Below are 26510 nucleotides of genomic sequence, written 5' to 3' on the forward strand. Positions count from 1 at the left end.
CTACTATTCTTTGTACTTGCTAGGCCCAGGCCACGAATGTTGCTACACCAACACATTATTATATTCTATAAAAAGAAGTTTGCTTACATAATGACAATTTTTTTTAAACATTTATTTATTTTTGAGACAGAGAGAGACAGAGCATGAACAGGGGAGGGTCAGAGAGAGGGAGACACAGAATCCGAAACAAGCTCCAGGCTCTGAGCTGTCAGCACAGAGCCCGACGCGGGGCTTGAACTCACAGACCGCGAGATCGTGACCTGAGCCAAAGTCGGCCGCTTAACCAACTGAGCCACCCAGGCGCCCCCATAATGACAATTTTTGATACACAAATGATATGCCATTCTGAGACAGATCTATAGAAATGAAAACAGTTAAAAATCACCAAATTGATAAATTTAAGACTTGATTCTTTGACATCTCTAGATCTTTTTCACTGTAGCTGCCCTCCAAATTGAATACTTCCAACTTTATTCATAAACAAAGCATTTGAACCTATATTTTATTGACTTTTTTAGGTAAAATCCTTTTGAGAGTTTCAAAAAAGCTTCAGCGCAATCTGATGTGGTAGTCTCTTACAGCTAACTGTCTTTTATCTTTAATCTTATTCTTCTTTTAATATGTGTTTGATATTCACAGATGCAAATATCAGAGTAAAAATACAACTTATCTACAGTTTCCTAGTTTATCCCTCACTTTGTATGGAGGCAGAAAGGAAAAACATAACATAGAATATTGCCTGGAGATTGTCTAAATACATAATTTTTTTTCCTCTCCAACCTAATTCCCTTTACCTCTAAAGGCAGTGGCTATTTTATAAGTAGTTTGAATCAAATTCTCAGAATTTATCCATCAACTTGTCTACAATATTTCTGATTCTGCTCTAGTCTAGCCTCCTTTTACTTTTGCAAATTGTCATTACTCATTTTTATTTACTTTTAAAATTGCATTAGGAGATTCACTTTTGGGGACACCTGGGTGGCTCAGTTAATCATCTGACTCTTGATTTCCACTCCGATCATGATCTCAGGGTTCATGGGATCCAGCCCCTTGTTGGGCTCCTGGCTGACAGTATAGAGCCTGCTTGGGATTCTCTCTCTTCTCTACTCTTTCTCAAAATAAATAAATAGACTTTAAAGAGAGAGGGAGAGAGAGAGAGAGAGAGAGAGAGAGAGAGAGAGAGAGAGAAGAGACTCACTTTTCACATGATTGTGTCAATGTTATTCACATCCACTTTCCACACTCCTCCTTCTCACACTGTATCGTTAAGTGAGTTTAGGCATAATTTGCTAATGTGGAGATTTCAGTTACTGGTAACTGAGTAACGGAAACTCTGTGCCAAGTTGTTTCCAGTTCTCTTTGAATAAGGCAATATTGCAATTCTAAATTCGTTATTTATTTTTGGTTTGCAATTCTTAAATTCGTTATTTATTTCAGTATGGTTGACCCACAACGTTACATTAGTTTCAAGAGTAAAACATAGTGATCCAACTTCTTTGTTCCTGTGTTATGTTCACCATCAGTGTAACCACCATCTGTCATCATCCAACACTATTACAATACTATTGACTGTACTTCCTATGCTATGCCTTTTATTCCTGTGATCTATTCCTTCCGTAACTGGAAACCTATATCCCATAAATTAACATTATCTAAAACATTAATTAGAAGCTTCCCCTAACCTTGGTATTCAGGAAATATTATGGTTTGTACAGACTTAACTCAATGAACCCAAAGATCCCGTGTCTGTAGGTACTAGATCCAGAAACAGGAGGAGAGGAGCACCACACAGCACAACAGCTGGGAATATTACTTTTCTCTTGTTGTGTAACAAATTACCACAAATTTTCCAGCTTCAAGCAACACTAATTTATTATGTCACAGTTTCAGTAGGTCAGAGTTCTGAGCACAGTGTAACTGGGCTCTCTGCTCGGGGTAGGTAGGTAGGGCCAAGTGGGGGGCTCTCATCTGCAGGCTCTGAGGAAGACTGGGTTTCAAAACTCATTCAGGTTGTTGGCCAAATTTAGTTCCTTGTGGTTCTTGGTTGGTGGACAAAGGTCTCCATCTCCTGTTGGCTTGTCTGGCCGCCCACATTCCTCCTCCTGTCCCTTCATCTCCATAGCGGCAGCTGTCGCGCTCCAAATCTCTCTGAGCACCCCCCGCCTCTACTTTGAAGGACTCACGTGATTATATCAAGCCCACATGGATAACCTCATTTTTTTTTTTCAACGTTTTTTTATTTATTTTTGGGACAGAGAGAGACAGAGCATGAACGGGGGAGGGGCAGAGAGAGAGGGAGACACAGAATCGGAAACAGGCTCCAGGCTCCGAGCCATCAGCCCAGAGCCTGACGCGGGGCTCGAACTCACGGACGGCGAGATCGTGACCTGGATGAAGTCGGACGCTTAACCGACTGCGCCACCCAGGCGCCTGGATAACCTCATTTTAAGGGCAACTGTGCCATATAGTGTACACAAAATCACAAACATTATCCATCATCATATTCGCAGGTTTGAAAAATTAGGCCAGGACATCTTTGGCAGGAGGAGGCCATTTCAGAAATTTTGCCCCACACCAGAGCATGTTTTGTTCTGGTATGAGGAAGCTTCAGAAACCAAGAGATATCATATGGAAAATGACACCTCCTTGAACAAGAAGAAGAAGAAGACCTTGAACAAGAAGTAAGTTTCCAGTAATCCAATGGGAAAATTTTAAACTGCGTTGGTAAATTTTCTGCATTTGTTGCTGGAATCAAACTATAGGAAAAGGCACAGATGATCAAACAAGGAGAGAAAGAAGAAAGGAAAAAGTAAACAAAGTTTTGTTAGAAAGATTCCAGAAATACCAGGCCTGATTTTAAGTATACTGACATGAACATCATGAAACACATGAAAAAAATGAGCCATGAAGGGAAACCGTGCAAGTGAATAATCAGTGAGGGGCCTGGGAGCACAGAGAGCAGGGAGCCAGTGAATATAGAACAGACAGTCCTGGATGAGACTTCTCAGAAGAAGGAAAACACCAAGTAAACAAATACCCAGCTCAGAGCCAACAAGCTGCTTCAAGGCTGAGAAGTCCTAAAATTCAGAAAATAAGGGTGGTGATGGTCAGAGGAACCAGGACATTTCACTGTAGGTCCATGTAGTCAACTGTAAAGAGAGACTCATATACTAGCTATGAGCAGTACAGCAAAATGATCCCACTAAAAGGAGATATAGGCAACAAGTCTGAAAATGAGATATCCTAAGCTAGGTATATTTTACTCTTCAGAGACTCCTTTTCTGTTACTGCAGTTATATGTCTTCACTTTGTACCTAATTCTAGGAGAATGAATTATAAAAATATTAAAGATGATGAGAAGCTTTAGGGGTCATCTAGTTTAACCTATTTCACAACTTGGTAAGTCAAGGACCAAAGAAGGGAATAAACATGTCTGGACCAAACTGTGAACCTCAAGAATAGCCAGTTCTAAGGATCTCAGCCCTCTGCTTTTTCCTAGGTTGAGTATATTTTAAGAAATCACTGTGGGTCTTCTTTTAGTAATTTGTATAAGCTTTTACTTCTATGTGCCATGCTATCACTACTCCTCCAATAAGAATGGCATTTATTTTTTCATGCAAGGAATTTTGGAATGAAATGTTTATTTTAGTTCAACTATCAATGGCTTTTAAATAATGAGGATGTGTTGGTCAATGTAGGTCTTAAATTTCATCAAAAAAAAATCTTTAAATAACTTTATATGTTCAAAAAATATTGACCCCCCCATCAAGTGCTATTAGCATGAAATAGGGATTATGGTGAGATTTGGGGTCTATACATGAACTCATACATCCACTCAACAAATAGCTGGTTGTACGAAAATACATAAGAGCTTCCATTGTTGGGCCTCAGTTCATCTGTGAGAGGTGAAAGTAGGAGTAGACTATCTATACTCTCCCCTTTAGTGCTAATAAACAACGAGTCTAAGAATATACATACCACAGGACAGCTATTGAGCTGTACACTCAAAACACCAAGGGAGTGCCATTCTCACAGCAGTGTGTGTGAATGGACCCCTCTGGAGTATGGGGTATGAAAACTGCAATGTTACATATGTTGTTATATGGGAAAAATCCATCTCAAAAGAAAAAATCACGAAAAATTGGAGATGGTATTAGACCATCCAGCCCAATAAAGAATCGTCTCATATCAGCTACACTTCTCCAGAATCTCCCGTGTTGGCCGAGAAGAATAGAAGATACTCCTTTCATTCTGGCTCAGAAGGGCCCTGTTGCCCTTGAGATACCATCTTAATGCAGTGAGAATCCTGCCGGATAGCTGTCCAGCTTGGAGGCCGGGGCATGGGAAAGAGCCCAATAATAATTGGAGAATGAGGAGTGTGGTGATGAGCTCAGATGTCTAAACATAGAAGAAAAGCCAAGAACTGAGTAGTAGATTAGCCATGGAGCAGTCCAGTGAGGCGCTCTATATCCTGTAGGCATGGTGACAAAAAACAAGAATTAAAAATGCTCAAAATTCATCCAGCCAATTTTATTAAGAATAACATTTTGTAACTAAAAAGAACTTGAGTTAAAGGCATTTCCATATGCATGTCCTTTGATATTGAGTCTTAGCATGACTAGCACTGATTTGAGCTATAATCTATGGAAAGATTCTTTTCAGATTTTGAATTTACCTTGGGCAATCAAAGTGCTAGTGGCAGATACTTGAGGTCTCCATTCTAGGACAGGCAGGGACATTAACAGAGTTATAGGTTGAGGGAGCGGGGGGCATGGAGGAAGAGAAAGAAGGATCCAGGAAAAAACCCTTCAAGGATTTTTTTCCAATTTAATTTTATTTTAATATTCTCTAATTTTAGAATAAACAATCAAATAGTAAAGTCCAATGATCTTAAAGTTAAGAAATCAGCATCAGCTTGGCTCACACCCCAATATAATCCGTACACTTCACTCAGCCTCAATAGCTCCAGAAATGTCAAATACCTTCCTAGTCAAGGTCTAGACTGGGCCACTGGGGAGCAGGTGTCATGTCCTACTATGAAGCTACTGATCACAGCAACAAGAATAACAACCCTCCTTTTTGCACTTTGGCACCTGAGACTAAAGGAGCAACACAGAGAGGCAGCCATATAGAAGAAGAAGGTCTTGCTTTGGTTTTGGGAAAGCATCCTCTCTACAGCTCTTTGAAACTATAGAATGATTATTAGAAACTAAGCTGAATTTACACATTTTTCTTTTATGTTTCTCAGAATCAAGCTATTGGGAGAGTGAGCAATCTATCATTGATGTATTCATTCAAAAACACATAATAAGAATGCACATATTATGAGCAAGGTACTACGAATGAACACAGCGTTAGAAATGGAACCACTCTGCTCATAGAATTATTGAAACAAAGGATGAAATTTAACAACTTTTCAGAAAACTTAATAAATGAAAAATAATACAATATTTTTGATGCCGGGGTGCCTCGATGGCTCACTCATTTAAGCACAGGACTCTTGATTTGGGCTCAGGTCACGATCTTCCAGTCGTGAGACTGAGCCACGCATTGGCCTCTGTGCTGGGTGTGGAATCTACTTGGGATTCAGTCTCTCCCTGTCCATCTGCCCCTCCCCTGCTCTCTCTCTCTCTCTCTCTCTCTCTCTCTCTCTCTCAAAACAAAAAAAAAAAATTTTGATGACATGAATCCCTGCCTATTGCAGTGGGAGTGATTTTTTTAATGTTTTCCCCATAGCTGACATGCAGCCACATGGGGATTAAATGAAACGAGATAAGAACTGCAAGGTGCAGAGCATGGTAGTTTCCGTCATCAAATGGATGCGACTTAGCCCTCCATAACGTTCGTGTGTTAATTCACGGACTCACATAGTTTCAACTGCCCAATTACTTTTATTGGCATTAAGTTCCACTTTCTTACCGGAATCATATATGTCCATGAAGATGCTAAACGATGAATCTGGGTACATCTATGAAACCTCCTGAAATAGATCCAATTTCAGTGAGGCTACCCATTCCCTGCTTCAACCACCAAGACCTAGATGCAGAAGATGATACCTGAAGTCCCAATGCTGGGACAGGACAAATCACATTAGCCTCCGAACAAAGTCAGTCATAAATGTCTGCTGCTATCTTCTCGTGCGGTTATCCTTCCTGTGACTCCTCACCCAAGTCCTCCGCCACCGCACCTACTTGGTCTAAAATGTCAGTGTTTTGGGGTATATTTACTTGGCCATCTACTTCCTGGCTCTAGGATTCTGTTTTGTTAGATGCTGTCGTCACTACCAGGCTGGAGGCCAATGTTTGTACTGGGTGGGAGTTGGAGGGAGGCATAAACAGAATCAACCCTCTTGTGCTTTAAAAAATCAGGCTAGAATTATATACATATTTCATGTCAGAAAAATAAAATGTGTCTTGGCGGCAGATGGGAAGTTGGAGCGCGTGGAGGGGGAGTGGAGAATTGGCAGAATTGTTCCCCTTTTCTTTGGCCCCCCGCCTGACAATCATTCAGCCCTTTACTCTTGGAGTCAGCACCTTCTCCTTCTTCTGAGGCCTTCCAAGTGCTACAATTTCCTTGCCGTCATCCCTAGCATGTTGTCAGAACTCTGAATGGCTTGAAAAGGAAGAACACTCTCACAAAATGGTGTCCATTCCCTAAATTATCTAAGACTTGTGTTCAAGTCACTGGAGTGAACCTCAACTTGGCTTAGAAGAGAAAGCAAGGTTCAGATGGCAAGACAAATCCACACAAGGATTTGATGATCTAAATGAGGATACATTTAGGAACCAAGCTCTTCACCTGAAAAAGAAATTCCACTTCTGAGCTTTGTAGGGAACCAAGAGTATTACCTACCTAAAAGGTTTGCTAAATTTCTCTAAGCCCCATCACTTCCCTCCAACTGGAGTGTTTCTGTTTCTCTAATTCCTGGTGCTTTCTAGGACCACCCAGAGCTGCAGTCTCTTCTGAATAATTATCTACACAAAATGTGACCTTCGCCCTAGTCCTTTAGCCTCAGCCTTTCATTAAGCAGTTCCCAATGCTTCCTATCGTGTTCCCAGAAAGGACCGCTCTGTGATAAACAGTGCTCCTAAGTCCTCAAACTCCTCAGAAAGTTCTACCAGTGGTATCAAAAACCCTGAAGCCTTCCGGTGGCGGCTACTTGTGTCCATGTGATCCCTAGATACTAGTTTTAGGGGGTATAGAATAAATTTGTAAAGACCCACAAGGCTTCTTGGCCACTCCTTTCCTACTCTCCTTGAGAATACCCTCCTCCTTGAGCCTGATGCCACTAGTGAGCTCTCTTCACCTTCATGGCTGTCATATGTCAGCCTCTATGTTGGTCATTTCTTCATATTTAACACCTCTTATAACTTGACACAGTGTCTTACTCTCCACCTTAAATCCTAAAATGTAGTGCTGACTTCACCAATCACAATCCTAAAACCTTGCTAATTCGAATGGCCTTAGAGTCACCTCCCCACCTATACAATTCATTCCAAAGACCATCAGCCAGACCCTGGAACTCTTCCTCTCTGAAAGTGCCCTAACCCCCACCGAAATATCACCTTTGGAAGCCCACTCTTCTAGCTTTGTTCAAACAGTGCAACAATATATTTAGTAGAGAGTGAGATCTTTCAAATTCAAGTGGTGTATCCAGATATCAAAATGGAAACAAACACCGTAGTTAACCCCAAGCAAAATATTTTGTTTGGAAAGAAGAATAAGCAGTGAGAAGAACAGAAAAAAAAAATATGGGTGTCAATGGCCTTTCCTCCTGTAAGAAATGCCTACATCTTCTGTACTGGGGAGACAAATTCAGTACTTAATAGCAAATAAATGGGATGTATTCCATTACTTCTTCAGGAGAAGATAGCATTTCTGCTCAGCCTCCATTGACTTGCAAGGAAAAATAACACCAGAATCACCAAAAATCATGATTTCTGGGGTTGTTTGTGGTAAAGAACCCACCTTATGCCAGAGTGCCAGTGACTAGTCTAAGCAGGTCCTGCTCCATGGCCAGCCTACCAAAGGCAAAATCGAGATGAAGTGTTCCATCCCACTAAAAATGTGTATGCACGGTCCCAGATTGCTGTACTTTCTTTATGACACAACTGAAATAGGAGGCTGGGAAACTTGCCTTATCTAGAATTGAGTCCCAGATCTTGGCATTGTCCAAAACAATCCTCAACTCAAGTTACACTAATGTAATCTTCCTTCTTGTGCCAAAAACAACTTTTGATGGGTCTTCTACACTTACTCTGCAGGTCACACACTCTCTCCCAAACGTGAGTGTTGAACTAACATCAGCTGATTTCCGAGAACTTTCAGGGCAGGGGAATAGCCCCAAACACTTCTGAATTTGGCTGATTTTTTTTGTTGTTGTTATTGAATGGCTATGCCTCCCTCAGCTCTGTGTTGTCAGCAGAATTAACCTGTCTATATCATCTTTTATAGATTGTGAACAGGGAGGACCTCAAGTCTGACCCCTGTCGGGCCCCAGTAAATCTTGCAGCACACAATTAAAGGCACTCCTCTGGTCTTTGTTTTTCTACCAGTCCATCAGCTCCCATGCACTCTGGATACTCATGAAACTTCTTTTCATCTGAGGCTCACGGTAGGATTTTTTAAAAAACATCTGCTGAAGATCCAAATAGATTGTTATACTTCCTCTTAAAAACTAACCCATGGGATTGCTTCTCCTAAACAATTTTTTTTTTCTGCTGAAAGTGAACACCCTTCACTTGTTCTTTTATTTCAGTTTGAAATGAAGTTGCCCAAGGTAGGAAATAATGCAATTACCAGCCCTCCTTTTTTTTTTATTTTTTATTTTTTTATTTGTGGACCACTTGGCTTTGTTATCCCTTGGGGTTAAAGACTCTCAGGAAAACTTGGAAATCTCTTGAGAACTTTGTTTCTTATAATGGTCTACTTCTAGGCTCTGCCCAACGATTTTATTGTCATATTAAAACCAACACCTATCTTATAAAATACAATGAGAAAAAAATTCATGTGCATTTTGCAGATAGACCAAGACTTCTTGGATCTTTTCTATTCAGTGCCTACTTAAGCCTCTAACCCCACAAGCTCTCAAGTTGTACGTTCTGTTTTCTCTTCAGGAGGGAATACAGGAGAAATGCACCTTCCAAAGCCCCTCACAGCAAAGATGAGGAAGCCAAGGGGACAGGAAGGGCCTTGCCAATAATCATGTGCTACTTGGGGGCCCCTTGGGCTTGAGCTCAGAGCTCCTCTCTCTTGTTGTAGAAAATAAAACAAAGTAGAAGACATTGGAAAATACAAAGAAAATGATAATAGCAGTTCATAATCCAGTCATGGATAACTATTATTCATGTTTTGGTCAATATCATTTTTTATTATGAAAAGTTTAGTTTATATAATTTGGATCATAATTATATATAATTTTGTATAGCTTTTTGAACACATAATATAACACAAGTATTTTCCAACATGAATAGAAACTCTAACATATTTTTGATGATCATCTGATATTTTATTAACAAACATACCACAATTTAACTAACTACCTTGATTTTCTAGAGCTTTTGTATTTTAAATAATCTAACAATATCTTTCAACAAACTTTTTTTTCCTCTGTATTTTGTAATTAACTTTTAGGGTCAATTCCCCAAAACCTAAGAGTATGGATATTTTAAGGCCCTTGGTATTTGTTGACATTTTTTTTTACAGATAGCTTGTGCCAATTTACATTTCCTTCAGGGATATATTAAAGTAACTAATTCATTAGACTTTCATGAACATTAGTTATTCTAATTTTTTAGAATTTTTATTCTTACAAAATTCAAATCTACAGACAACATACAAGAACAGTACAATGAACTCCTGTATGCTCTTTGTCTATATTCACCAATTATTAATATTTTGTTATGTGTGCATTAATGACCTCAAACTATTTATTATCCTCCTTATTATTATTATTATTATTATTATTTGCTGAACCATTTGAGAATAAGTTATAGACATTTTACCCCTAAATATTTCAATTTTTGTCTTCTAAGAAAAACACTTTTTTATATTGTTGTATTTTCAAATTAAGCACCTTTAACATTGATATATATTATTATCCAACACACAGCCCTATATTTAAGTTGTCCTAATATTGTCCTTCATAGGATTTTGTTTTCTGATCTAGAAACCAAGCCAGGATGATGTATTGTGTTTTCTTGCCATGTCTTTTTAATTCCTTTAATTCAGAACAGTTTCTCAGCCTTTAGTTTTCATGACTTTGACACATTTGAAGAGTACAGGCAGATTGTTTTGTAAAATGTGCTCCCATCTGGGTTTTTCTGAGTTTCCTCATAATTAGACTCAGGTTATGCATTTTGGGCAAGTATGCCACAGAAGTGATGTTCTGCTCTCAGTGTATATACATCATGATGTCAGTTTGTCCTATTTTTAGTGATGTTCACTTTAATCACTAGGTTAAAATGATTCTACCATGTTTCCCCACTGTAAAGGTAGCTTTCCCTTTTGTAATTAATAAGTAATCTATGGGAAGTTACTTGAGACTGTGTAAATATCCTGGACCTCAACAAACTCTCGCCCATGGGTTTTAGCATCCGTTTTGAGATGTGTCCGAAATAGTTGTTACTATGATTGTTGCAAAATACTAATTTTTCTAACTCCAGAATCCCTTCTGCATTTATTATTTGCCATTTTACTTTAACAAAAAGCTTTTGCTTTTTCTTGCTATTTTTCATGTATGTATGTATGTAGTCAGTCAGTCATTTGTTCATATATATTTTTAATAGAATGGATATATGGATTCTTTTTATATTCAGTGTGTTATAATCCACTAAACTTATTATTCATTTTGATACTGAAATTGTCCCTGATTTGACAAATGGGAGCCCTTGTTTCTAAGTTCTTTGGACATATCTTCATCATTTTATTAGCCCTTTCTCATATCCTGGCTCCCCACTCCCCACACACAGACACACAAACCCCACATTCCAATTACTCTGCTCTTGCAATTATCCTGTTCTCATTCTGGAATTGGCCATTTATCCAAGGACCCCTGATTTCTTTTACGGGAAAATAGAATTAATTCTATTTTTTTAATGCAAAATGTTTTGGCTTTAATTTACATTTCTTTGGTTATTAGTGAAGTTAATTTTTTTCAAGTATTTATTCCTTGCTTTCATTTCATCTTTTGCTATTGTCTTTAATTTGCATAGTGTTTTCTTTAGAATACCTAGAATACATACTTAAGAATGACTTTGATTCTAATATTTAGATGAAACCATTTGTTTAGAAGGACAAATTCAGTTTGTAATTTCATTGTTCTAAATGGTTAAATCCCCCAAAAGGCTCCTCATCAAACTCTTGTAAACATGTTAAAGGAATCCAGTTCCATTTTAGAGCACCATCCCTATAGCCAAATTCAGAACTTCAGCCTATGGGAGCTGAACCCATTCTCCTGTGCTTTCTACATTACGGTGGCCCTGCCAAGATTTTCTAGGTGGGAGAGTATGTGAAATCTGTGCTGGTGGAAGCAGCAGTGGAGCTTGGGGAGAGGAAGAGCTAAATTTGAGGTCAAAGGAATCTGTGGCAGTGGAAGGACTCATGGTAGGAAAGGAAACGAAAATGGTAAGATTATTACAGAAGCAGCTGCATGGAGAAAGGAAGGGCTCTCAAACAGTAGTAGTTAAAAGAGAAATCATGGGGCGCCCGGGTGGCTCAGTCGGTTGAGCGTCCGACTTCGGCTCAGGTCACGATCTCGCGGTCCGTGAGTTCGAGCCCCGCGTCGGGCTCTGGGCTGATGGCTCGGAGCCTGGAGCCTGTTTCCGATTCTGTGTCTCCCTCTCTCTCTCTGCCCCTCCCCCGTTCATGCTCTGTCTCTCTCTGTCCCAAAAATAAATAAACGTTAAAAAAAATTTTTTTTTAAGAGAAATCATATGGGTGCCTGGTGGCTCAGTTGGTTAAGTGTCTGACTTCAGCTTTGGTCATGTTCTCATGGTTTGTGAGTTCGAGCCCTGCTTCAGGCTCTGTGCTTACAGCTCGGAGCCTGGAGCCTGCTTCCGATTCTGTGTCTCAGTCTCTATTCCTCCCCTGCTCACACTCTGTCTCTCTTTCTCTCAAAAATAAATAAATATTAAAAAAAATAATAAAGTAGAAATCATAAACCAGAGTGGCAATTTGTAAAGAACTTTACTTTTATGAAGAACTACCAGAAGTTTGAAACATCCTCTAAACACCTACGGGTGGAAGAGATCGTCCCTCTGCTTGTTACAAAATAAGCATACGTATCTAAATTACACAGTGATCTATCTTCAAATGAAATTATAATGAAAAAAATAAATATGTTAAGCCACTGAAATTCCAGGTTTTTTGTAACAATAGGCGGAGATACCCTAACTAATGCAGTTATTTAAAATAAGGTAGCTGAGGGGTGCCTGGGTGGCTCAGTCGGTTGAGCGGCCGACTTCGGCTCAGGTCATGATCTCACAGTCCGTGGGTTCGAGCCCCACGTCGGGCCCTGTGCTGACAGCTCAAAGCCTGGAGCCTGTTTCGGATTCTGTGTCTCCCTCTCTCTGACCCTCCCCCATTCATGCTCTGTCTCTCTCTGTCTCAAAAATAAGTAAACGTTAAAAAAAAAAAGAAAATTTTAAAATAAGGTAGCTGACAGGTTCATGCAACTAGAAATGGAAGGGTGGAGGGTAAAAGAGAAAACATTAAGATAAAATAAGAGGGGGCCATGGACACACCTGTAGTAAGTAGGTAGCCCTTCTCTATGTCCTGCAATCAAAATATATTTTTTTAATTTTTTTAACATTTATTTATTTTTTGAGAGACAGAGCATGAGCAGGAGAGGGGCAGAGAGAATGGGAGTCACAGAATCTGAAGCAGGCTCCAGGCTCTGAGCTGTCAGTGCAGAGTTCAACGTGGGGCTTGAACTCATGAACCACGAGATCATGACCTGAACTGAACTGGGACACTTAACCGACTGAGCCACCCAGGCACCCCCCAAATATATTTTAAAGAATTCACCAAGGATTGAGAAATCAAAGCCAGTCCACCAGTCAATCATTCCATCCATGTATTCTTTCAAAAAGTGTTTGTTAATTCCCATCAGAGAGACACCAGAGATATATCAAGGATTAAGATGTGGTCCTTTCTCTTATAATTGTCAGGAGAAAAATCAGCTTTATAAGTCTGTTATGAAAAGTAGCTATTTTCTACCTGTGCCCTCCAGGGAGAAGGAAGAATTAAATGAAGAACTTTATTAGTCTCACATTTCATTAAAGTCTACTCTGACTGTTTTTCCTTCCCCTGATAAACTACTAAGATTTAAAATGGATTGGTCTTAAACCTTTGCCATATTTTTACTTTCAGCTTCTAAGAAAATTCTAAGATTCATAGAACTGATCAAGCTATCAAAAAAGTAGGGGGAAAAGACAAACAGTCCAGATAAAACAGTGGTCAGAAAATCCACACCTTGTTTGACTCATCTTGGCTAATTGTATAGAATTAGAAAAGATTCTTTAGAATTTGGAGAAAATTGACGTTTTAATCTCAGAAGCTCCAGATCATTGACTGTTTGCCTCTCTGAGCCACTGAGTAGGCTAGTATGTGTGGCACAGAGACAAAGCAGGCCTTCACCATCTAGTGAGAAACACCACTAAAGATAAATGTTCTCTGTGTCACAGAAGGGTTCAGATCAGTGCCACCTGCCTAAACAAGAGGAGACATGTTTACCATGGGACTCTGAACAAAGATTAGCAATTTACTCATATTCCCTCCTTTCCTGGGAATTTCTATTCCCTCTTCTGTATGGTGGAAGTGACTCTTCTGCATGAATTCAAGCAGGTGGAACCAGAAACCCTGCTTTTGCCACTCCAAAATGGGCCACATGAGACACCTTCCTGACCATGTCGACACCCAGAAAGCCTGATCCTCGTGCCACTCTTGGCAGTTTGGACTTCTTAGCCCCTGAATCTCATACCAAATGAGAACTTCCTAACTGTATCTTTGTCTTCTTAATATTCAACTTTCAATGAAGAAAAGATTCAGAAAAGAATTATGTATCTCCTTCAAATCTAGAAAACATTAAGATGGCTCTGTCCTCAAAGGGCAAGTGATGTTTTAGAAAGAGGTGTAACATTTTTGTAATGTTACATGTTTTCCTGGGAATAGGGGGACCGGGAACATTGGAATCCTGCCCCAATCTCATTGCTCATTCCCATAAAGTCCCCAAAGGAATTATTTTTAAAAAGGGGAGTATAGCAAACGGGAAATTAAAGTACACTTTATTATTAGCCTGGCCAATGCCAAATAAACAAACGTAGAACTTTCTGGTAATGTGTCTAGGACACATGGCATACTCTCAGATCCTGGTCCAGATCCCCAAACTCTAAATTGAGTATCTTATCTTGGAATCTTCACATTCTCGGGCTGCTCACATGGAAGAGGGAACAGAAGTAATAAATGAGGAAAGTACTGCGTGGAAAAAGAAATAAAATTAACCTGGAGAAATTTCAGAAACAGAATCCTTTATTAAACAAAACAACAAGCAAAAGTACTCCAGCATAAAAAAACAGCTCTATCATAAAAAATAATTTCTCATTATCAGGCAGATAGGTATTCTGGACCTAATCCCTAAGTGACAGACATGGAGGGATTGCAGGTTCCAACAACAACCCTGAGAGTAAGAAAAGGAAAAGAGCTCAGTGATGTCGGCCGCCCTCACTGATCTGGCCATGTGACTGCAGGAGAAAGAAGATCGTAGCATACAATGAACTGCCTGCTGGGGAATGCGGCCAGAATGGCAGCCGGCATCTGGCACCGTTAGTTTAGGACTTTATTCTCCAAGAAAGAAGTGAGAAATGGGACAAGAGCGTGAAGACTCCGCTTGCCAACTCCCCCACAAGTCAGAGATTAGTCAGGAAAGAAAGGTCATCGTTGATTTTGGGTTGTAGCTCGGGGTCAATACTGCCACTGTGAGTCTCTTCGCTCTGCAGGGAGACTTATGTAGGAATTCCCGCAAGCATCACAATTACCTACTGCGCCAGATATCCCAGTCCTCACTGCGTCTATTAGGAAAATGTGCCTCAGAAAGGTCATTTTGACCAAGATCTCACAGCTGTTAAATGTGATCTTGAATTATCTGTATCCAGAGCCTATATGCTATTTGTCATTTTTTTCATCTGAGTTTATTATACCAGAATTGCATTATTAATTAGAACAGGTTTTGGAAATCATTTGATTTTTTTTTCTTATTAGTCATTACAATTTGGCCTTAATGGAAATAGTCAAAGTCAGTCCTGAGTTATATTTCGTGTACACAAATGACACAAAGCAGGCACTGTTCACCACGCCCTTTGCAGCATTCTCTAAGGCATCTTGATACTGTCAAGAACAGAAGCTTCTTCACACACAAGTTCTTATACGTCCTTCCAAAGAAAACATTCTTTCTTATAAGTAGTCATAATCACCGTATTCATATGCTTACTCACCCCAGGTAGCTAGGTACATGAGTTGAAACAACCACTTAGTGCAAACAATCGTAGGAATATGTACATATATTCTGCATTATGTATATGATATACTTACTTCCCATAAAGGAGGTATGACTGGCCTCATTAAAAAGTTCCAGAAAAATGAGGGTTTCCTAATTTATGCATAAATTTATATGAATGTGCTTTCCAGCTTTTGCATAATTTCACCATCTAAATATTCAAATATATGTATAAGTGCATATATGTACATCCTTATTGACACAGTACACACTCTATGGATATCATGGTTATTACTATTAAGAAACATGTAGACACCTGGTTTCTGCTTGGGATGTAAAGAACCAGAAGGATTATTCCCACCCCTACAACAACAACAAAAGCCAAACTACAAGTTCACTTTTCTTGACTGCATCAGAGAACCAAAGTTGCAGGAAAAGATGGGACAGGAATCATGGCCTACCTGGGGCAAATGCAGGAAATGTCAACTAGTGTAGTCACAAAAATTGATGGCTGCCAGGTGTAAGCAGGCAAGAGAGTTTGGACCTCCTTAGACCTAGAGAGATAAGAGGGGTTTGCACCTTCTTCGCCACAGACCCCACTGGGAACTAGCATAAATGATTGACCAATGTCTTGAGAAAGTGTTTTTGTGGTGTAGGTCTGGACTTTTCTCTCTTCTCCTTCACAAAGGGATGCAATCCTTAATCTGTGGGGGAAGGAAGGCACTGGTGAAAATCCATTGCATTTGGTCAAAAGAAACAGGAAGAAAACTTCAGTTTCTGGGTCAGGTGCAGAAATCCTTTCAGGGCTCAGAAGCACAGCTGAGGCAGGGGTGCTGAGAGGTAAAGCATGACTAAAGGAACTGGAAGCCTGTGATGCACAAAGAGAAACCACAGCGATAATATGACCAAAGACCCAGCAGTACCCTTGACTAGATCAACTCAAACCCCCACATTAAAAACATAGCAGAAAGGAATGTACATTCATCCCCCTGCATAACAAATGATTTATCTCAGTCTCTGTCCTACACAAAATGTTTAGCTTTAAACAAAAACTTACAAAGTATTTGAAAAGGTAAGGAAAAAATGATATAATGCCAAGAGGTAAATCAATCAAAATAAATAGATTCAGATATGACACAGATGTTGGGACTATGTGAGAAGGAATTCAAGAAACAACTAGAGGTCACTATTGATTATTTCCAAGCCACCAGGTTTTGATGTTTTTGTGGGATATTGCAGTCTATAAAGCTAAAAAAAATCCAAGCTGGACTACCCAATAAAGCTGGTTCCTAAAGACTCTGTAATGGGTCCTCCAAGAACACCATTATCATTCATTTCATGTATATTTACTCACTATTCATTGTATATGGGACCCAATCCCCAGTCTTTTTTTAATGACAGATATTCTCTTTAAATGAACACAATTACATGTTAGATCCCACCACTCCAGATCCTTTTGGGCCTCAGGATTATATCAAGCTGTACCATAGATTTTCTTGGATTCATAGCATCATTTGAGGACCTTTCTTGGCCATCTGCTCTTGCACCTTAGTTCCACATAAGTATGTGCATTAGAACATGTTCTCACCATAGCATCATCTGCAAATTTACAGATGTGCAGCTGGAACCACATATGTCCCCTGATGGAACAGCTCCCTTACTTGAGACCAGTTGGAGGTGAAGACCATTACTGTCCCCTGACATTTAATTTGGCCTAGAGCTTTGTTGCTGCATTATCACCTATTTTTCTTTTATAATTCTGTTTAAGCATAGATTTGGATCATTCATTCATTCATTCATTCAATAAACCAATCCCCAGAGCAATATATGATTGAATCCTTGTATCATGTGATAACCAGTTTTTTGCCAACATCCAATATTGTCAGGGACTGTTTCATGCATTTTCCATGCATTATGCATTTCTCACAATAATGCAACAAGTATTATTAACCCCATTTTACATTTAAGAAAATGATACACAGTGGGTTTGAATAGCATTGCCCAAGGATATATAGTTAACAACAAATCTGTTTTTTTAATTTTTTTTAATGCTTACTTATTTTTGAGAGAGAGAGAAAGAGACAGAGCATGAACAGGGGAGGGGCAGAGAGAGAGGGAGATACAGAATCTGAAACAGGCTCCAGGCTCTGAGCTGTCAGCACAGAGCCTGATGCAGGGCTCGAACCCACAGACCACGAGATCATGACCTGAGCCGAAGTCGGAAGCTCAACCGACTGAGCCACCCAGGTGCCCCAACAAATGTGTTTTTTAATAACCTGTCCAAGTTGATGTCCAGTAGGTCACACATGAGTTTATACTGATTTTCAACAAATCTCCATGGAAAGACATTTCATATTGAGATGACATCTATGGATGGTCATCTTACTCTTTTTAGTTCTCTTATACTTTGAGAGGACTGAACTGGATCACAAGAAAGTTAATGGAGCACAAAATCTCATGAGAGACTTAGAAAGGCCAGCAGGGATGAGTCTATAGGATCAGAGCTTCACAGTCCATGAAATAAGGCAATGGAGAGAAATTCTCCCTTCTCTACATCCCCACTGGTACATTTCTTGTAATTTGTTATTCTACTGTATAATATCATTATCTTGTTAATTCAGAAGACACTATTCACCTTCTCCCTTTCTGTCAGGTGTTAGAGTACACAGCATTTATCATATTCCCTAACAGTTTCCTTTATTTCCTCTGGTTTTCCTTCCCCCACCAGAACATAAGCTCCACAAGAGCAGAAAGTTTGCCTATCCTATTCATTGTTGTAAGCATACAATAGATACTTTCTGAATGACTGAATCACGTCTAATATATGGTCAAGATTCTTTTATTTTTTTAATATTTATTTTTGAGAGGCGGGAGGGGCAGAGAGAGAGGGAGACACAGAATCTGAAGCAGGCTCCAGGCTCTGACCTGTCAGCACAGGGCCTGACATGGGGCTCAAACTCATGAACTGTGAGATCATGACCTGAGCCAAAGTCGGACACTTAACTGACTGAGCCACCCAGGTAGCCCTGTGGTCAAGATTCTTACTGCAACGTCTATCCATTGGGGTCAGACAATTGTGAGTAGAAAGCAAGATTGCCCCTTGGGGAGAACCACATCCCTACAGTCACCCTGAAATAGGGCTGAGGGAATGCTCATGCTTCCATACAGAGCCAGAGAGAAGTCTGGTGTAGAGTCTTAGGTGCAGAGGTGCCTGCTTCACAGGCATGTTTGGGTTTGGACGTGGACATTATTTGGGGTTCCCCTCAGGCCTTCGATAAAGTCCTGTCAAAGTCTTAGCCTGCTATCAATTGGGCTGTGAGAATCAGAAAGAGTAGTAGTATTGACTCCCTAAGCCCAGAGTAGAGGGGGACTTCGGGGTAGACATGTACAAAGACAAGAGTGCCAGGACAGCAAAGATCTCACACAAGGGGGTTACTAGCAGGAAAGACACTAAGAACATGCCAGCAAAACAGGTCAAAGCATAAAAAGGAAAATTGCTTAAGATAACAAGAAAGTCCTAGGTTTTTGGAGATAACTAGTAAGCTTTAGGGGGGAAAATGAATACTCATTTTTTTTTCTTTTTTAAAGCACATGTCATATTATTTCCTTGGATGACTCCATTAAATGTATATGTCTTCATTCAAGAAAGAACTTATTTTGATTCCTGATAAAGCACTTATTTGCATTCTACAGTACTCTTTGATCTAAAACCATTTGTTTTATTATCATAAAATCCATTTTCATCTGAAAAATACCAAATCACCATGTACTAGCCTGACACAGATAGGCTTGGTCTGGACAATCATCTTGTGAAGCTCAAAACCTTCTGGAGCACCACTCCTCTGGACGATTTCATGAATATTTCCCACCTATCTTCATTCTCTGGTGCACCAGCCAGGCATCCTACTCTTGCTTCCCGTGTCCCCACCTATCCCCTGGCTGTTTCAAAGCCATTTCCACAATCTGGTGCTGTATTTGTTTTCTGGGGCTGCTGTAATAAAGTAATACAAACTACAAGACTTAAACAACAGAAAAGTATTGTCTCATAGTTCTGGGGGCTAGAAATTCAAGATCAAAGTACCAGCATGTCTGGTTTCTTCTGAGGGCCATATGGAGAATCTGTTCCATGCCTTTCTCCTAGCTTCTGGTGGTTGCTGGAAATTTTTGTGCTCTTTGGCATCACCATAGTCTCTGCCTTCATGTTCACATGGCATTCTTCCCATGTATATAACGCTACTTCCAAATTCTCCCTTTTTAGGATACAGCCATATTGGATTAGGGCTCACCCCTATGACCTCATCTTGATCATCTGCAAAGATTCTTAACAAACACAGTCACATCTATAGGTACTGGAAGTTAGGGCAATAAATCCTTTGGAAGGATGTGATTCAATCCATAACAGATGGGGTGAGGGGGAAGAAGGGGTTGGGGAGAAGGCTCTGCCTGAAGGCCCTTCTCCCCCTTTCCACTACACTCATAATGGTTTCCTAAGTTAATTTCCCAGTCTAGTGGTCATGTCTGAAACTTTCTCTTTCCTTCTCAAACTCTGCCTTTACTACTTCAAAATCCAGAATTTTAACCCTGTTGATTAAACATCCCAGATAATTTTGGGGGTGTTTGATTTTATTCTGAAAAATAAATCAATTTTTCTCCCAACAAAATTCCCACTATTAGAAACTCTGGGTGATTTTTCTCATTCAAAAATTTCAAAGAAAAGCAGTGTTAGAGCACAAATGAAATAATGAAGTGGAAAGTTATTTTGTTTTCCATGTTGTTCTTTCTTTTTCCTTTTACAAATTATTCCCATCTTTATAAAATTTACAACTAATTCCCCTATTCACCTTCAGCCACTATCCCTGTAAATCATGTTCCAGCCATATAGGACTTCTAAGCAATTCTTGAACCAAAGTGAGATTTTTGATTCTCTTTTCCTCTGTCTGGAGTAACCTAGCCTCACTTATGAATCTGGAAAACTCCAGCCAACCTCCAACACCTGGATTAAGTACCATCTTCCCCAACTTCCTCAGGGATTTGAACTCTATGTGCTTTCCCCCTTCACAATGATTTATACAAGTTTCTATCATGATAGAAGCCGTTGGACATTTTTCACTGTGGTTTGTTGACAATGTGGTCCTTCTGATTACCCCATACCTCTGACAGTATGGGCTGTCACTTTCCATTGTATCTGGGCCCTCACTGGCACTTCATAAATGTTTGAGAGACACATAGAAAGAAAAGGTGTACAAGTCACAGAAGAGCTCTTTCCAGGTCTTCACAGGCCTTTTGAGTAAGGCCTTTTGAAAACCTAATCATTCTCTGCAACTTGCCACTGATATAGGGTCTTGCTAAGAGTATACTCACTCTAGAACAGAGGAAGACATTGCAGTTCAGTAAGATAAACATGGAAGTTTCATAAGAATTCATTTTGTGTTTTATGGGTGTATAGCAGAGAGGAGTTTGGGGGGAAAACTGTTGAGAATGCTGGCTAACCTCAAAAGATTCTGGTCTTTTGTTCACACGAACAAAGCATGAACATGTTCACAAGCCGTAAGCTGCAATTCAAAAATCAACACCCAAGCAAAGTTAACTTAGACAAGAAAAGCATCCAGAAACACTAAGAACCCAGCTCTATTATGCCTTTGCCCCTTCACTATAATACTCTATGATTGCTTGTCATTGACAAAAGTAGTGATCCATTATCTGAGTCTTGAAGGAGAATATGAGTCAGTGGCATCCATTCACTGGGCAGAGATGCACCCAGAATGACCATGTGAGAGCTTCATGCATTCACCATTCGCAGTCCAAGTGGCTGCTACCTCTTGCCTCAAACATTGACGTCTAAACAATCAGCAACTTCTACCAATAAACTCCTTCACTCTCTAAATGTAGCATCTGAAGCCCCATAAACAGGAGTGAACTAGTAGCAGTCTGCAGTTGTCATCATTGACAGCTTATGATTTATCTTAAACTCTCCCTCGCCATTTGGCCATGACTTTAAGTAAACACTTTCCGTCTTCCTCATGTTCTCGTTACTGCCACCTCCCACTAATAAGAGAGACTGCCAAGAAAAGCATCCAGACAGTTCATTTACCTCCCAAACTTGCCTGAAAGTAGCCGCCCCAGTTTAGACAAGGGGCGAAGCAACTACTGCACATTTTCAACAGATGGAACAATGCTTCCCAAATTATTTACATTAACATTATTTGCTCTGAGGATGTGTGTAACGAATGGGTAGTTGAATGAAATATTATGGCACAGACTGAAGACACCAGCAGTTCAGGCAGGCCATTTATGGTGATAGATGGAGATGGGCCGTTTTGCTTTCTAAGAAGCTGAGGAACTTTGGGCAGTCTGTCTTTGCTAAGTTCTTGGCACTGTCTTGTTCTGTTGGGTGGCTGGGGGCTTGGTCCAAATTCACAGGGAAGTTCCTCACTTAAAGCATGGTGGCCAGAGGATCCCAAGACTGTCTCCTCACCCATCAGCCAGTGAATGAAATTGGTCCAGAATGTTGGCTGCTGCACAATGCAGCTGGCCACAAGAATGGTAGGTAGTCCATAGATTTTCTGTGAGTGTCAGGAAGCCATCCCTAGTAGAAGTTGAGAGACCTTCCCTCAAAACTGATGGAACCCACTTTTGACTCAGCCTTCCTGAAATTTTTAATGGCCTGCCCACACCAAATCCAAAGTGGTATTGGGTATAATAGAATAGGCCATCATGAGGACCCTATGCCTGATAATATTCCTTTAGTGCCTTGTAAACCAAACCAGGAGTAGAGTAGAATGGTCACTGGCAGATGATGGGCTACAGTATAGGAAGAGAGTGAGCAGAGTCCTACTGTTTCTTCAGGTGAGCAAGTGGATTAGTAAGGGTTGGAAGGATGCCACAGTGAGCCCCCTCAGTGTCAAAGTCAGTCTCATAGCAGGAGTTTCCAAGTTCTATTTGGGTACTTACACAACAATTCTCCACGTGGACTGTTTTAAATGATCATATATTTATTATTTATTGAGTACATTCAATATCCAAGGCTCTGTGTTTTGAAACACAGATGAGGGATATCTTGAAAAATGCCTTTTCAGAAGCTCCCTCTGCAAGTGGATAAGTAGAAGGCCATCACAATACTAAGTGATAAACCTAGAGAAGGACATTTTCTTGAAGTGGCAGCTGAACTACACAGGCACTTGCTTGTCCTTGGTGTTTGTCAGAGGACTACAGAGGGTGAAACAGGGCGAGAGCTGGGTTGTTCCATTACTACATCCACCATTACTGGGTTGTGTGTTATATGGAAAGATGTGACATCACAGGCTGTGCAAGCCAAGTTGTTCAGAAGTCTACAGAGCAACTTAGATTGTGGGAAAAGGTGTCAAGCTCCTTCTCTGGATTTGTCCTCAGAGTATTATCTGGTGTTTTGTTCTCTTTCTCTCCCTTCCTCTCTCCCTCTTCCTTCTTCCATTCTCTCTCTCTCTTTCTTCTTCAAGGAATCCTCACAAGTACCTCATTATTCCCTCTAACCTGCTGTTAAATCTTCAGACATCCGCAGTCTCAGAGTCCTGAGCTTTTCATTCACAGTTGAGTTTCTCCTTCTTACATGTTACTTCCCTTTCCCAGAGCAGTGATGGTTTGGCCCAAGTGGAATGATTTTCTCCCCACTGCTCCTCTGCCTGACTGTCACATCTTTAGTCTAAGAAGTATCAGACACCAGCAGTCATCGCCACATGATGGGGAGGGGACCCTAGAGTGGTCCGTGGTGACCATATGCTGGACTACCAGTCCTCATGATGGGAGTCTGGATTGTTCTGGGGAAGAAAACGCAACAAATGACATTTTGCCCTTATCGCTCTGACACATTTTTAAAAATTTATTTTTGGTATCATAAAAAGAAGACACAAAATTTCTGTATCTAGGAAAATGCTTGGAGAAGGTGGCAAATCCTGACACACAACTCTCCTGCCCCCACCCCAGCTGCCCAGGCCAATGTCTCTGGCCACCAAACCACAGTGACCATGTCCATCTCTTGTTCTTGGCTCTGCACAAACACTCCTGGACAGCAGGCTTGGCTGTCATAAGAAAGTGTGTGATCCAGGCTGACTACACACTACAGGGCTGGTTCTTTTCAGTGTCCTAAATAGCCCATAGCATAAGGCCTTGCACATACAACGAAGTTTTTAAAACCCTTAAGGATTGCTGCACTTTGACCAAGAAAATTCTACAACAAAGTCAATTATGATTTCATTTTCTAGGGGAAGCACACCCAAACACACAAGCCGACAACACACATAGGCATGAACACAGCCATATACGTAGATTCCCAGAACATACACTCGAGAGTCAGGGGGGAAGCACATGAGAGCAGCAGATCACACTCAGATGCAGGGACCCCTGAGCAGACGCCTCGTGGGGCTCTGCACACACCGCACCTCACCCCCGCTGACATCACTGCCATTGCTCAGAATTCCTGGCTCCGCAGTTTGGTCTCAATTCCTTTGGGCTGGAACCAGTGGGGCCTGGCCTGGCCAGGCTAAGCTGAGCTGGACAAGGCAGGGCAGGGCAGGGCCAGCCAGGGCAAAGCCGCAGATGGGTTCAGGTGTCAGTCTCCACCCGATCGGGAGCTCCCTGAGTCCAGAGTGACTCAGGCCCTGCTGTACTCGGGTTACTCTAGCTTAACTGCCCTGAAATGGCCTTGCACCCCCGCTGACCACACCAGCCCCCCCATCTCCCCACTGGCCAGATGTGTGGTATACATTTCAGTCTCGGCTCAAACACACCAGTCTGGCCCCACTGAAAGGCGCAGGAATCTGTGCTTCCCTCAGGGATTCAGAGAAGGGGCTTCAGTGTTCTTGCCTTGACCAAAGGCTCCTGGGAAGATGCCTCAAGATTCTTTCAGGTCTAACCCTGTGGGCTGCACTCCTTGTGCTTAACTTCCTAGAAGCTGGGGCTGCTGGCTCCTGAGTGGGTGCTCAGGGAACAACTGTAGGGGATGGTTACTCTAGCACTCTTTATCTCCGCAGCAAATAGAGTGGCTCCCACCTTTGTGAATCCTGGTAACACTCTCAGGCATGAGAGGCCAAGTTTTGGCCCAGGCAGGTTATTCTCTGATAGTCTGAACTACCTTTGGGTACTTAGAGGCCACTTGCCATGTGGCTGGCTCTGGGCTAGGTGCTGGCAGTGAGAGAAGAGTAAAACCCGGCCTTCATCCCGGGATTATGGTCAGTTTGGGAAATACAGGAGTGGGAATAGCAAGACAGAAAAAATAACAAAGGCCTGGACTTCACACAGACTACAGGTCAGCCCCTGTCTCTGTCTCCGGCTAGATGCATGACTTTGGGAAGTTACCCTATGGCTCACTAAACCTACTTTTTTTATCAGCTATAAAATGGGAAAGTCTATTTAACACAAAATTGTGTAGATTCTGTATATGATAACAATAATGATAGTGACAAAAGCAATTGTTACTTATAGAGTGCTTACAACTTAAAGAAACTGGACCAAACTTGACTCTCATTTAGTCCTTACAACAACCTTCTTATTTTTAATCTGTTTTTCTATTTCTAAATTATATTTATTATGTATTTATTTATATATTTATTCATTATATTTATATATTTTATTTGTTTATTATATATTTATTTATATAGTATATATAATATTTATATTTATTACATATAATATAATATATATTATTATATTCTATTTCTATTTCTAAATTATAAAATCTGCCAATAAAATGTGAGAAGATAAAGATAGAACTCCACAAGATATTTAAGTTTTAACAGGGACTCTTGAACATGAAAATACTTATGAATCCTAAAGAATGAATCTCAAGTGGTGGAATTTTCACAACATGGCAGGAAGCAGGGAAGACAATTTTTTTAATGTTTAGTTATGTATTTTGAGAGAAAGAGAGTAGGGGAGGGGCAGAGAGAGAGGGAGAGATATAATCCTAAGCAGGCTCCCTGCTCTCAGCACGGGGCCCAACATGGGGCTCTATCCCACAAACCATGAGATCATGACCTGAGCCAAAATCCAGAGCTGGCTGCTTAACCAACTGAGCCACACAGGCGCCCAAGGAGAAGATAATTTTTGGTAATAGATCTCATTAGTTCTTATTATTTATACCACAGACGCAAACACTTTACCTTAACACTTTTCTTTAACTTTGGCCAAGATCAATGGTTTAGATAATGCGATAGTTAATTTTATACATCAACTTGGTGAGACCATGATGCCCAAACACTTAATCAGGCATCATTCTTGATGTTTCTATGAGGATGGTTTTTGGATGAGATTGACATTTAAATTGGTAGACTTTGAATAAAGCAGATGGCACTCCATAATGTGGATGAAAGACATGAATAGAACAAATACTGACTGCCCCTGAGCAAGAAGGAATTCTGCCAGCAGACCGTCTTGAACTTGAACTGCAACATAGGCTCTTCCCTGAGTATCCAGCCTGATGATCCATCCTGTAGATTTTGGACTTTTTAGCCTCCATAGTCACAGGATCCAGTTCCTTAAAATAAATCTGTCCCCCCTCCCTCTGTCTCTGTCTCTCTCTCTCTCTCTCCACACACACACACACACACACACACACACACACCCTGTTGGTTCTGCTTCTCTGGGAAACCCAACAGATACAGACTAGGAGGTTGATATTGGCTCTGGCCCCAACAGAACTCCAGAGTGAATGGGAAGAATTCTGGTATCATAGACTAGGACAGGGTTCTGCAGATTTTGAGGGGGAAAAAGCCATTCTTATAGGCTCTGGCCTGAATGCTTCAGGTCCCAGGACCTGAAGGTGACTAATCCCAGCCTGTGACTAGCAGCTTCACAGGGATTTTGTTACAGAAAGGAGGAAGGGGACTTCAGTCAACATCTTCTTGTTCTTCACTTCTTAAGGCATATACCCCTTTATGAGTCCCTCAAACACAGGTTCACTGGCATTTCAAAGTTATTAAGCTCCCTTACTGCTCTGCTGTGCCATCTTTTCAGGGCCAGTTTCCCACCTTATCCAGTCAATGAC

General features: G+C 40.7%; 1 long non-coding RNA gene across 1 annotated transcript in view; it reads right to left on the reverse strand.

The window, feature by feature from the left end:
• Window positions 1-4131: 4131 nt before the first annotated feature.
• LOC131484410 (uncharacterized) overlaps window positions 4132-26510 on the reverse strand; it is a 31473-nt gene continuing 9094 nt past the window's right edge. Inside the window, exon 2 of the long non-coding RNA XR_009248230.1 lies at window positions 4132-4471. This is a non-coding gene — a long non-coding RNA (uncharacterized LOC131484410). The remainder of the gene's footprint in view (window positions 4472-26510) is intronic.

This window comes from Neofelis nebulosa, chromosome 9 (genome assembly GCF_028018385.1).
Source record: "Neofelis nebulosa isolate mNeoNeb1 chromosome 9, mNeoNeb1.pri, whole genome shotgun sequence".
In the NCBI taxonomy this organism is placed as follows: Eukaryota; Metazoa; Chordata; class Mammalia; order Carnivora; family Felidae; genus Neofelis; species Neofelis nebulosa.